Below are 14,790 nucleotides of genomic sequence, written 5' to 3' on the forward strand. Positions count from 1 at the left end.
TCAACGCAGGATCAGCCCTAAGCATCCTAAAGCATCCAAGAAAAATGTGTATCCAACCTTTGCTTGAAGACTTCCAGCGAGGGGGAGCTCACCACCTCCTTGGGCAGCCTATTCCACTGCTGAACTACTCTGACTGCGAAAATGTTTTTCCTGATATCTAGCCTATATCGTTGTACTTGAAGTTTAAACCCATTACTGCGTGTCCTCTCCTCTGCAGCCAACAGAAACAGCATCCTGCCCTCCTCCAAGTGACAACCTTTCAAATACTTAAAGAGGGCTACCATGTCCCCTCTCAACCTCCTTTTCTCCAGGCTGAACATTCCCAAGTCCCTCAACCTATCTTCATAGGGCTTGGTCCCTTGGCCCCAGATCATCTTCGTCGCTCTCCTCTGTACCCTTTCAATTTTATCTACGTCCTTCTTGAAGTGAGGCCTCCAGAACTGCACACAGTACTCCAGGTGTGGTCTGACCAGTGCCGTATACAATGGGACTATGACATCTTGTGATTTTGATGTGATGCCCCTGTTGATACAGCCCAAAATGGCATTTGCCTTTTTTACCGCTGCATCACACTGCCTGCTCATGTTTAGTTTACAATCCACAAGTACCCCAAGGTCTCGTTCACACACAGTGTTACCTAGAACCGTATCCCCAATCCAGAAGGCATGCTTTTCATTTTTCTGACCCAGATGCAGAACTTTACACCTATCTTTATTAATTTACATCATGTTCTCATTTGCCCATTTTTCCATTGTGTTCAGATCTCGTTGAACTCTGTCTCTATCTTCCGGAGTATTTGCCAGTCCTCCCAATTTGGTGTCATCTGCAAACCTGATAAGTAGTCCCTCCACCCCCTCATCTAGATCATTAATAAATATGTTAAAAAGTACCGGGCCGAGCACCGAGCCCTGAGGTACCCCACTACTCACCTCTCTCCAGTTTGATGAAACACCATTGGCAACAACTCTTTGAGTGCGGTTCTCTAACCAATTCCCTATCCACCTAACTATCTGAAAATCCAGATTGCAGTCCTTCAACTTATCCATCAGAACATCATGGGGAACCTTGTCAAAAGCTTTACTAAAATCCAAGTAAATGACATCAACCAAATTTCCATAATCCAGCAAACCTATTACTTGGTCAAAAAAGGAAACCAGGTTGGTCTGGCAGGACCTGTTGGAGACAAATCCATGTTGACTTCCTTGGATCACCAAATTGTCCTCGAGATGTTTGCAGATCGCTCCCTTTAATATTTGCTCCATTATCTTCCCCAAAACAGAGGTCAGACTCACTGGTCTATATTTTGCCGGGTCATCCTTCCTCCCTTTTTTGAAGATCGGAATAACGTTTGCTCTCTTCCAGTCCTCCGGAACATCTCCAGTCCTTAAAGAGGTCCCAAAGATGATGGACAAGGGTTCTGCAAGTTCTCCGGAAAGTTCTTTGAGCACTCTCGGGTGCATTTCATCCAGCCCAGGGGATTTGAACTCATCCAGTGCAGCTAAATGCCTCTCGACAACCTCTCTATCCATGTTAACCTGCCACCCAGACACTATCCATTGGCTATGGCCATCTCTAGATGTGCCTAACCCCTTTGACCTGTGGAAAAAAAAACAGATGTAAAATAGGCACTAAGCCTTTCTGCTTTCTCTGCATCTTCCGTTAGAGTTTGTCCATCCGCACCCAGCAGTGGGCCTATTGCCTCCTTTACTTTATGTTTGCTCCTCACATAACTGAAAAATCTTTTCTTGTTACAATGGGCTTCCCTGGCCAATCTTAGCTCACTCTCAGCTTTGGCCTTTCTGATGTTTGATCTGCAGTGCCTAGTAACCTGTAGGTACTCTTCTTTAGAGCTCTGTCCTTCCCTCCATTTCCTGAACATTTTCCTTTTCTTTCTTAGTTCCTCTTGAAGTTCTCTGTTCATCCAAATAGGCTTCTAAGAGCTCCTGCAGTGTTTTCGTCTTTCTGGGATAGTCATTGATTGAGCATGCAATAGCTCTTGTTTGAGTAGTGCCCACCCTTCACATGCTCCCTTCCCTTCCAGCATTCTTGTCCATGGTTTGACACTCATCATGTCTCTGAGTTTATTAAAGGTTGCCCTACGAAAATCCAACATCCGTGTCTGGCTACAAGCTTCCTTGGCTCCCCATCTCAAAAGGAATTCTATGAGGACATGGTCACTTCCCCCTAGGGTCCCCACGTCCTTCACCTCATCCACCAACTCTTGCCTGTTGGTCAGTATTAAGTCCATTATGGCTGAACCTCTTGTGGGTTCATCTACCATTTGATAAATGAAATTGTCAGCCAAGCAGGTCAGAAAGTTGCATGACTAAGGACACTTCGCAGAGTTTGTTTCCCAGCACACACCTGGGAAATTGAAGTCACCTATGATGACAAGGTCCTGCCACTTGGATATTTTCTCAAGCTGCTCACAAAGTGCAGCATCCACATCCTCTCGTTGGTCAGGCGGTCGGTAGCAGACACCAACCACCACACTGTTTGTTTTCCCCTCGCTTATTTTCACCCAGATGCTTTCCATGGTAGATATACTCTCCTTCACTAGAATTTCCTGACAGGTAAGCCCTTTCCTCACATACGGTGCCACTCCTCCACCTCTTCGATCTATTCTGTTTTTTCTGAACAGCTCATATCCATCCACTATTACATTCCAGTCATGAGAATCATTCCACCAAGTTTCTGTGATGCCTACTAGATCATACCTTTCCATCAGCATGAGAAGTTCAAGCTCTTCCTTCTTATTGCCCATGCTTTGGGCGTTAGTATAAAGACATCTGAATCCTTTTACTTTTGGTTCCCTATGAGCTGGCCTTGCCGGTTGGGCTGCCCCCAATCATTTTCCTTCCATACACTCCCTATGTTGATCGTCTCCTTCCCCTTGTGGCTTCAGTTTAAAGCTCTCCTGATGAATCTCCCCAGGTTCCTGCCAAACACATTCTTCCCCAGTTTCGATAAGTGCAGTCCATCAGGTGCTAGTAGGCCTTCCTCAAGAAAGCCTATCCCATGGTCCCAGAAACCAAATCTCTCCTGCCGGCACCAACTACGCAGCCAGTGATTCACCTCCATTATCTTCCTCTCCCGATGCATTCCTCTTCCCTTGACAGGCAAGATTGAAGAGAATACCACTTGTGCCCCCATTTGCTTGAGCTTCCTCCCCAGATCTTGATAGTCTTTTTTAATAGGAGCGATGGTATTCAGGGACATGTCATTTGTTCCCACATGGACCATCACAAATGGGTAGCGATCCGAAGATTTGAGGAGTTTGGGCAGCCGTTCTGAAATGTCTTTAATTTTCGCCCCTGACAAGCAACACGCCTCTTGGGTTAGGGCGTCGGGCTCAGCCACATGGCGATCCATTCCTCTTAGCAGGGAATCTCCAATTACCAGTACTCTCCTTTTTTTTTTCTTGCAGGTTTCTTCTGATGTTCTTATGCACCGTGTGAAACAAATATGGTGGGAAGCCTTGACTGAACTCTATCAGGGAACAATGCAGACGTGAAGGTATGGCAAGCTGTTGCGAGATCAGAGAGACTACCTATGATGGGCTGTGAAGTCCTCGTCCTTTTAGTGCCTAATTACTGGTGTAATGCTTGCAATAGCAGCATCTGTGCACACTCAACACTCTATCAGGCTGCTCCTCCTGGACTAATGAATTTTAATTGATGTTGTTGTTTGTTTGTGTGTGTGTGTGTGTGTGTGTGTGTGTGTGTGTATCTTCCCCTCAAGGTGTCTGTGTCCTTTTGTTCCTCTTTCCCAGAAGTGAGTCGCTTCTTGGCTGGCGGTCTCTGGGAGACAGATGGCAAGGGACAATGGAGAGGGCTCGTATCCTTTGGCCATCAGCCTCTTTGGGGCCGAGAGGAAGCCAAACGGCCAAGGAACTTGCCTTTGTCCTCCTGCCCTTTCCGCTCTAGTGACTGACACTTTGCGTGTAACAAGAATTTTTCTTTCCAGAAATGCTGCCTCCAAGAAGAACACCTCTTTCAGGATCAGGATCAGAGGGGATATGATAGCCCTCTTTAAGTATTTGAAAGGTTGTCACTTGGAGGAGGGCAGGATGCTGTTCCCATTGGCTGCAGAGGAAAGGACACGCAGTAATGGGTTTAAACTACAAGTACAACGATATAGGCTAGATATCAGGAAAGAAAATTTCACAGTCAGAGTAGTTCAGCAGTGGAATAGGCTGCCTAAGGAGGTGGTGAGCTCCCCCTCCCTGGCAGTCTTCAAGCAAAGGTTGGATACATACTTTTCTTGGATGCTTTAGGATGCTTTGGGCTGATCCTGCGTAGAGCAGGGGGTTGGACTAGATGGCCTGTATGGCCCCTTCCAACTCTATGATTCTGTCATTGTATTGACCAATCAGGCAGGGCTTCCTTCTGCTGATCCATCTGATTGGTCATTTGTAAATCAGCACCCTTTAGAAACTTATATTTTGTGGCACACGAGACGGGTGTACCTTAGGAGTCCCTTCAGAACAGGGTGAGGGGGGGGGAATAGCGTAGGAGTAAAAAAGAGCTAAGAACTGGTAGCACACGTGAAAGGAAACTGGCTTATCGGGATGGAAATCTTTTTAAAAACTTCTATCAAAAGCATTAGATTTTTATTCAGGAAGATAAAAAGGGGGAGGAAAATAGCCCCGCGGAAAAGAAGAGGGCTCTGTGCTGGGAACGGGATGAATGGCTTTACAGAGAGGCTTCTGGAGTTGAGACCCTAAAAATACCCCCTTTATTAGGATTTCTTAGGAAGACAATGCCTTTCAAACAGCCGCCGTGCCAGAGGCGGCTGACAGAAAGTCCCTGGCCGGAGAAGCCATCTTTTCTCAAAATGAGCGATCCACGAGGGGCTGCCTCCTGCTTTGGAGGACAGATCCAGTCTGCGGGTTGGGTTGGGAGAGGCTGCCGGGAAATTGGCCACCCCCTGCCGGCTAATTAACAAAGCAGCTTTGCCATTAGTTTTAAAGACAGCCACTTGCCGGCTTCCCCGCCTGCCTGCCTGCCTGCCTGCCTGCCCACCCAAAGGGAGCAATCACCAAGCTTTAATGAGAATGTGTTAATTGTGAGTGATGTCTCAGGTTTCTAATAGTCTACAGTCCCATAGCTTTAAAATGCAGGCACCGTGACCTTCCCTCGGAACAGCAACTGTGCAAGCGTTCTCAAAGAAAGGCGAAAGGGGATTGTTTGGATGGCAGCAAGGCCTTGTTCACCCGTCTACCCCCTCCCCAGCATATTTTGTCTAGATATGTTCCCTTGTGAGTGCAATGGTAGCAGAAACGTTTCTTCTCTCCACCAGATTCAAGAGACCTTCTAGCTTCTTGGGGCTCAAAATGGGGGACACTCTGGGGTTCTGAACACACACACACACACACACACACACACACAAAATATTCCAAGGAAGCAGGAGATCCTGAGAGCCACCCACCTTCTTCTTAGACTTTGCTGAAGACTCCTCAGCTTGCTGTACACCAAGGGTCCCCAACGAGGTGCCTGCGGACACCATGGCACCCACCAGCACTTTTCCTGGCCAGAAAGTGGATGGGGCCAGGTGGAGTCCAGGCCCAGCCCAGCAAGAACTTCTGATGGGCCACTGAGGATCTGCTTGGCTGCAACAATTAAAACAAGATTATTTTGAGGGCAGCTGACACTACCATGTTGGTTTTATTCTCTACCTTAGAATCATAGAATAATGGAATCATAGAGTTGGAAGGGGCCACACGACCATCTAGTCCAACCCCCTGCTCAACACAGGATCAGCCCTAAGCATCCTAAAGCATCCAAGAAAAGTGTGTATCCAACCTTTGCTTGAAGACTGCCAGTGAGGGGGAGCTCACAACCTCCTTAGGCAGTACTCCAGGTGTGGTCTGACCAGTGCTGTATACAATGGGACTATGACATCTTGTGATTTTGATGTGATGCCCCTGTTGATTCAGCTCAAAATGGCATTTGCCTTTTTTACCGCTGCATCACACTGCCTGCTCATGTTCAGTTTACAGTCCACAAGTACCCCAAGGTCCACAAGTACCCCTTGCTTCTCAATCTGTGTATTTTTTTTAATTACTCCTCTTATATACATTTTATACTTTGTTCATCCTGAACTCCTTCTTTACTTTTGTGCATGTTTTACTCCATGACACAATTTGTCTCCTGTGTTCTGCAAATTTTGACAATTGTTGTGAGCATTTTGGGGAGGGGAACATCCAGGATGCACTCATGTAGTTCCCTTCGTGATGGCTGCTTCTCATTTTCCTTCCCCTCCTTTGCTTTTGTTCAACAATGAGCCCAGCTTTCTCCTCTGATAGGCTGTGGTGACCTCCATGATTTACCAATGGGGTCATGATACCGTCTACCGTAATGATGTCAAAGATGCTAATGAAATCATGAGGGTCGCTACAGACTATAACGCATGAAGCCTCCAAGAGGGAGAACGAGGTGAGGGAAAATCCGACACAGGAGCCAGAGCAATGGGAAAGGGGTTGAATTTCCACGATGCCCAGTGGCGAATGAGCTAATTGGACAGCCAACCATGCATTGCATGGATGTTCCCTGCAGTCTGAAGCCATAAGAGCAGAGGGAAGGTTAGATAGCATCTAGGGGCAGGGTCCCCTAGGAGTGCCAGTCCTCAGATGGGACCTGGGGGTCCCCTGGAAGTACAGATCATGTCCAGGCTAAAAAGATCAGTTCCCCAGAAGGAAATGGTGTGTGTGTGGGGGGGGGGTTAAATTCCACAGCATTATGCACCACTGAGTTCCCTTCGCTCCCCAAATCCCACCCACTCACAGCTCCACCCCCAGAGTCTTTAGGTATTTACCAAGCCAGAGTTGGCCACTCTATCCACCTCTGCCTGGCACCCTATTCCTGGGCAAGCCAGGGAGTCATGGAGAGGGACAATGAGGTGGCAGGGCCCAAATAAGTGCCCTATGAAGGGGGTGAAGGGCAAATGAGTCACCTTGCTTACCCCCCCTCCACCTTTCTGTTCCCATACTCTGAGCCATTTTGCTCCCTGTTGTACACTCCGTTCTTTTGGCATTTCCACCTGGAGGTGGCAACTGTCCTACTCTTTGATGACAAGAACCACTCTGTGTGAAATTGAATTGGGATAAATTTTCCTCTATAATTGATCTATGTTTTCCATTGCCTTTGTCTCCAGTGACACAAAAGTCTTTGATGCTGCTTGTACTCTCCTTCATAAACTACTAGGTTTCTAGCCTGAACTCTGAGTCTGCCTTCTTGTGGGACATTGGCTATGGAACATGACAGCTGGGAAGGAGGACGACAAATCCCCCCCCCTTCCCATACTGAGGCCCCAAGGAGCACCAGCACGATGGCAGGGACTGGCGGGACCTGGGGGTCCTGGTGGGGTGTGGCAACAGCCTTTCACAGTGAATAATTTTCCTATTGACCAACGCACAGGTCCCTCACTGTGCCATCAAGTGGCAGCCTGTAGGGTTTTCAGGGCAAGAGATGACCAGAGGCTGCTTGCCAAAAGGAACAGTCCAGAATTAAAGCACCACATCATCGATCAATTCCGGCTCAGATTTCTTACTACTAGGTTTAAACTGCACAGAGCTTTTATTCCAACCCGAGATCAATTCAGTCCCTGCCCTCTACACAGAATGCGATTTCCGTTTGGATTTGGGGTGATTTAGATTTTCCTTCTGCAGCAAGAAGGATTGATCCGGAGTGACCCTACCTCTATTGTGCGATATCTCAGAGTGCTTTTAATCCTCAATATCCATTTGGGAAAGAAAGCTCCGTGGTAGAGAACCTCTGATAGGCTACACCTGGTCATGTGACACGCTTGCCTTAAAGGAGAAGCCCCTAATTTCTCTCAACTTCTGTCGGTCCTAGATTTTTCCTCCCTCCTCTGCCTTTTTCGATCCTCTCCCCCTCCCCTCCAAGAAAAGAAAGAGGCTCCCTGCCTGGCTCCCCCTCCCTTCTGAACTACCCTAACCACGTGCAGAAGACTTTCCTGTTTCAATGGGGGGGGGGGGAGGAAGATCCGAGTTCAAAGCGATCTGAATTCCACAGGATTGACAATGGAATAAAGAAAGTAAGTGCAGACTCTGCACCGTGAGCAATGCATGTTCTAACCTGAAATTCCCCCCTTTCTATTAGGCCATTGTGAGCTCACCCTTTATTGCAATCTCGATCCAATTGCTTGTCTCCCAGAGAGGGAAGGATGAAGAGCAATTGATGAAGGACTGAGGAAGAAATGAGGAAAGAGAGCCCTTCAAAATCACTCTCTGATTTTTAACTATTCATTTCCTTTGGTTTCAAGGCTGCAGGAATGTGCAGAGTGTTTGTTAAGGGCCGCAAACTGTTTCGCCTTTTTGCATTGCACAGAATTCATTTAGGGCCTGAAACAGCTTTGATTTCTTAATTTTCATATATTCAGCAAGTTACATAGAAATAACCTGGCACGCACACACACAGAGACAGGCAGTTTGGGGTTTGTGGGAGGAATTAAAATGGGAGTGACAAATACATTTCAGAATGCACGACGTATGCATTTTAACAGGGGTGCCGCAAATTTAATCTCTGAGGTTAACTTCTTTAGGATAGAGAAATAATCATACAGAAAACATCAGAAATGATCTGCTCAGATTACAATAATGCAAACAAAAAAAAACAAACAAACCCAGCACTGAAATCAGTCTCAAGCTGATGTACTTACTTAGAATCATAGAATCAAAGAGTTGGAAGGGGCCATACGGGCCATCTAGTCCAACCCCCTGCTCAATGCAGGATCAGCCCTAAGCATCCTAAAGCATCCAAGAAAAGTGTGTATCCAACCTTTGCCTGAAGACTGCCAGTGAGGGGGCGCTCACCACCTCCTTAGGCAGCCTATTCCACTGCTGAACTACTCTGACTGTGAAAATTTTTTTCCTGATATCTAGCCTATATCGTTGTACTTGTAGTTTAAACCCATTACTTAATAAGAATATAAGAAATGATCTATGCATGATAAGCCCAAAAAGAATAGTTAGGAGGAATGGCAGTCTCCAGGTGGGACCTGGGGATCGTGAGATTCTGTCAATTACTCCCAATAAGCAGACTTCATTTGAGAAAAATCCCTTTGACTTAAGGGAGACATGCAGTCGTTTCTGTTGACTTAAACAAGGCCACAGCTTTATTATTAACCCTGCAGGAGTGTTGGCACAGAGGGAGCCTGACTTGCGGTCAACCGACCTCAAGAACCCAGACCCCAGTGCTGCCCTGGAGCCCACCAGGTTCCCCCACTGGGAATGCGGATCCCCTTGCTGGATTCCCACTCTAGGGAAGTGTCCACCTAGGGTGCCAGAAGGAAGTGCACACTTCCCTTGGTCCCACCCCAGGCCATCTTGCACAGTAAACCCTGGGGTGCCAAGGAGAGGTGCCCACCTTCCTTGGTTCCACCCTGGGCTACCTGGCACTATGAGCCTCCTGCCTCCCCTGCCAGGTCAGCTCCGCTCACAGACCTGCCATCTCATAAGGAGGCCCCTAACCTGGGGAATCTGATGTGCAGACCAATCTCCCCCCAAACAGGCTCCATCCCATGCCTAACGGCCACCAGAATGAGGCTCCCCAGGCCTCATTCCTGCCAACACTCTGCAACCTTCGGCCACACCAGAATGGTCACTGGCGTCCCAAATTCTATACATTGCAGCCCCAGCCCACTCATTAAGCACTGTCACTTTGCCACTACTGCCAGCGCCATCTTAGCGGGCAACTCTGGGTGACAAATGGGTGGGCCACCTCAGCACCATAACCAGCATGGCCTACTCCTTAAAGATTGTCCACCCAGCCAAGTGGAGCCTCCTGTGGGACACGTCCTCCCTGGCATTATGGCAGCACAAACCTAATGATAGGGGTCAAGTGATGTCCACAGACCTGGCTCCCATATACCCACAGAAGTCTTGGCACGATGTGGAAAGGTTACAACTGCTAAGACCATGGTCCAGTGTGGCATTTCAAGTTCAAAACAGAGGCAGTCCTTTGTGCCATGAAGTCATTCTCAGCTCAGGGAAAGATGACCACTGCTCTGACCAGTGTCCAGAATCCCACTTGCCGGGGTTTGGCCTCCTCCCTCCCTCAACTGCTCAACGGGGCAGGCCAAGAAGTGTCAGTATCCCAAAGCCTTGTGACCCAGAAGAAATAAGGGTGGAAGCCATGTGAATACCCATTTTTGGTGAGGCCCCCCTTGGCTGTCACCTCACTCACACATCTGCTATAAACTTCATGGAAGAAACAAATGTGCTGCCCTAAGCAGGTGAGGACCAGCCCCTAGGAGCACTTTGATCAGTGGCCTGCCATTTGCTTTGCAAACTGCCCCTAGGTTGCCACACCATAGAATCATAGAATCATAGAGTTGGAAGGGGCCACAGAGGCCATCTAGTCCAACCCCCTGCTCAACGCAGGATTAGCCCTAAGCATCCTAAAGCATCCAAGAAAAGTGTGTATCCAACCTTTGCTTGAAGACTGCCAGTGAGGGGGAGCTCACCACCTCCTTAGGCAGCCTATTCCACTGCTGAACTACTCTGACTGAGAAAAACCTTTTCCTGATATCTAGCCTATATCGTTGTACTTGTAGTTTAAACACATTACTGCGTGTCCTCTCCTCTGCAGCCAATGGGAACAGCATCCTGCCCTCCTCCAAGTGACAACCTTTCAAATGCTTAAAGAGGGCTATCATGTCCCCTCTTGACCTCCTTTTCTCCAGGCTGAACATTCCCAAGTCCCTCAAGTCCATGACAACACCCTGGTTGGCAAACCGGCCTTGCCATAAGCACTGATGCCAAAATGGACAAATCTCCACAGTATCAAATACCTTAACCTCTGGCCACCCGACACGCAGGCTACCCACTGTCCTTTACTGTCCCCATTGTGGAGAAAGAGACTAGGCCTGTAAATCAATGGGGGAATTGGACTCCAGTGACATCTAGTGGTGTCAGCAGCCATTCAAGCTTCTGGGAAAGACCATGTAATCCCCAGGAAGATCTCACATAACCCCAGGGCTCCCTGGAACCCTAGCTGGGAATCCCTGCTCTATGGTAAAGGCCATAGAGACTAAGGGAGGCAGTCTAGAATGTCTCCTCAAAGTGACATCACCCCCACAAGCTCTGCCGTCCTCAGGCACTGCCCTCTCAAATTCCCCAGCATTTGCTGAAACACATCTGGGAACCTTAAAAATAAATGAACAAATGAACAAAACCTCCTGGGGGTGGGGGGTTCACTTCCATGTTGGTGCCGAGTGCAGTGCTTTCCCAAAAGATAAAGAACCTTATTGAGATGGAAGCGAAGCCTGAGCCAGGTCTCAGTTTAGCCCAGCAAGACCCACTGTTGGCTACTCTTTGGCCAAATCAAATTTATTTAATACAGCGCCGTGGCCAGATAAAACAGATGGCAATTTTTATAAAACTCTTTGACCAAATTTCTTGGGCACAATCAAATATGGTGGAATCCTGGGAACTAAGGCACAAAAATAACTGCAGTGCCTGGGAGGGGGGGGGGTTTCCTATGAAGAGGCCTACTTATTAAGTGCCTTTCTACATTCAATACACAGCTTTTTAAAAAAAATTACCTAGTCTTTCAGTGTCCTGGAAGCCTTTAGAATGATTATTTTTTCCCCGAACTGTTGAAGTCCACAAGATTTGTGTCAAACAGACATATTGATTGCCTCCCGCCATGAAACGCTTTCAGTAGGTTGCTCAGCCTTGCTGATATGGTGCAATAAATACAAAAAAGAGTTGTGCTTGTTTGTTTTGCAACAGAGGGCATTTGATCAGTATATCCTCTACGGCAGAGATGAATACATCGCTCGGAGCGTTCGCTCCATAAAGCAACATTGCAAGTGGCCTCCAGGTGGTCACCCAGTGAACAGCAGGCCTTTCTGGTTTCCAAACCCTTCAGTTTCTCAGTGCCATGGAGTGTGATGTCTTTGGGACTTCCAGACGAGTCTAGGTCCCAAGTTCCTCCAGAAAATTAGAGCTCAGAGTAACAGCTTTTGAAAGCATGCCGTTATTAGTTACCTTTGTAAGGTTGTTCCTGATGTCGTGCAGGTCCACATTGATCTATGGCTTCAAGGCCAAGGGGATGTGATGGGCCTGGTGATGGATTGGGGCAACTTGCAGGTCAAGAGCCAAGGTGGTGGGTGGGCCAGTGGAGCATCCCAGTGACTGGTTGGCAGATGTCAACAAGGGCGGCAGCCTGGAGCTGGTTGATGCCTGTGATGCTTAGGCCCAATGGCTTGAACCAATCAATGCCGAGGAGGCCGGTGAGATCCCCCTCTAGCTCAACAAGCTGCAAAGGGCCAGAAATGTTCTCAAGGGCTGCCTTGACATCCCCATGCCGCCGACAGGAGTCCTTCGTTATGAGCAGCAAGGGTTGAAGTGGAGTCCCTCCGCATGGGCAAAGATGCTGAAGTGTGGAGCTGGAGATAATGGAGCGCACCGGGCCAGTGGCCATAAGTCAACTGTGACCTGATGGCTCTTTCCCCCACCAGTGCTGTATACATATATGTACCTCTATGGGCACATGCAAGAGACAAAATGAGCCCTGAACCCATGAGGGGATGGTGGCATAAAAATCCAATAAATGAGGTGGGGGGAGTGGGTCAGGTCAAAATATGGCCTCATTTAACAATGTTCACAACATTGTGTGTGGGAGCCAAATGCTGTCAAGTCACTTCTGACTTCTGGCGACCCAGATCTGTTCCACCTAATATTTCTGGTGAGGCCTTAGTGGAGGAGCGTGTCTCATGGCTTAAGTGCCACTCAGGGCAGCTGTCCCGCCCCTGAGTGCTTCCTCTTCCAACTGGCTTGCCAGTCTGTACAGCGGCCAGCCAATTGCTTTCCGTCCATCACCCCTGACTACCACCCCTCCTTCCACTTCCCTATAAGGCTCGGAGGCTGCAGATCCCTGCCACATATAAGCTGCCTCTGCTGGTGAGTTCCCTGCAGCCTTTCCAGGTCCTGGGGAGAGGAGGGAGAGGCCATCTGCAGAGTTCTTCCATCACCACCCCCAATCTAGCATCCATTGTATTTCTGAATGCAAGGGTTTTGGCCCTAGTGAATTAATATCATTCAAAATATCATAGAATCCTAGAGTTGGAAGGGTCCATACAGGCCATCTAGTCCCACCCCCTGCTCAATGCAGGATCAGCCCAGAGCATCCTAAAGCATCCAAGAAAAGTGTGTATCCAACCTTTGCTTGAAGACTGCCAGTGAGGGGGAGCTCACCACCTCCTTAGGCAGCCTATTCCACTGCTGAACTACTCGGACTGTGAAAATGTTTTTCCTGATATCCTAACAACCTCACTCAGGTCTTGCAAACAGAGGGCTGCAGCTTCCTTGATTCAGTTTCCATACACGCTATCTAGTTCAAAAAGCTGCTTGATGCAGGATCAGCCTAAAGTCTTTGGCTGGGAGACCACCAAGGAAGAACTTGGATGGGAGACCACCAAGGAAACCTAAGGTTGCTATGTAGAGGCAGGCAATGGCAAACCGAATCTGGATGCCTCTTGCCTTGACAATCCTGCAGGAACACCATGAGTCAGCTGTGAGTGGACGGGATGTTCCACCATCATAGACTTGTTGTAAAAGGGCTAAATGGTTACAAAACTACTGAACTCAACAAGACTGAACTTTCTGTCTTCCTCCTTCGTTTCTGGGAGCGTGGAAATCTGCAGATCCATGAAGGTCTTGGAAATCTCACATCCTTCGCAAGATTCTGATTTTTGTGAACCGAAATCAATCCAGAACCAAGAGGTTGCATTAAATGCAAGTGTTTCTTTGTTTATTGGTCTGCTGTCTGGGCTTGCTTCTTGGAAGACGTATGCATGTCTCTCCTGTGGGACCGTAGCCTATTGTTTGCTTCTTTCATGGGAGGTTTCAGGCATACCTGAAATTGTATTTTATTTAATGAAGAAAGTTGACAAAGATGCAGGAGGGGCCACCTCCTTAGGCAGCCTCAGACATGGGCTGGAGGAGGCACACATTAAATTCTTGTTGAAGTTCAAAGCATAAAGCAAGGCATCCTACTTTCACTGAAGGCACATTACAGGGCTGGCATGGCAATGGAGCAGAATCCTTCACACTGCCTTGTGTTCACTTGAAGGGAGAAACAATAACGACACGAGACATGGAGACAAAAATACACTTTCCAAATATGTGCATGTTGTTTATACAACATCGTTATTGTGGGTTCAAGGTGTCAGATGGCCTTCAGCGTATCAGTGCCATGGAAACAGGATGCTAAAAGATATAAAAGAATGCAGAGATATAAAGAGAGGCCGGGAGAGATGCCCTGTCGAAGGGAAAATGCCACTAGTCAAAGGCTAGGCTGAAAGGATCCGGGCTGTTTAGCTTGCACATGAGATGTCCAAATGAGCCCAGGGCAGTCACCATGAAATCCTGAACACCGTAAGAAGAAATTAGTTGGCATTGTTAAGATCGGCTCTGTGCTGCTATGAAAAGGGCTGTTGGGGCTCGCTCATAGACAATGAAGGCTAATGAATGAGCAATCAAGGCACAAATGTACCCTGGCCGCTCCGTTGAGAAGCTCACCTGCAAGGTAGGCGGACACTGGGAAGGAAGGGCAGCATCAGACGTGGGCCAAGGAATGAAAAAAAAGGTGGGAACTGGCAGGCTCTTCCTGAGATTTCAGGGCACGGTTGCCAGTTTGCAGCTTCTGTGGCCTTCTGCGTCACTCCCATGATGCCAAGTCAATTGTACTCTTATAAATCAATGCGTTCTTTAAATAATCACATCTCGGATCCCACGAACAAAGTCTGCTGTGTGAGACA

The sequence above is a fragment of the Paroedura picta genome, chromosome 6 (assembly GCF_049243985.1).
Source record: "Paroedura picta isolate Pp20150507F chromosome 6, Ppicta_v3.0, whole genome shotgun sequence".
Lineage (NCBI taxonomy): Eukaryota > Metazoa > Chordata > Lepidosauria > Squamata > Gekkonidae > Paroedura > Paroedura picta.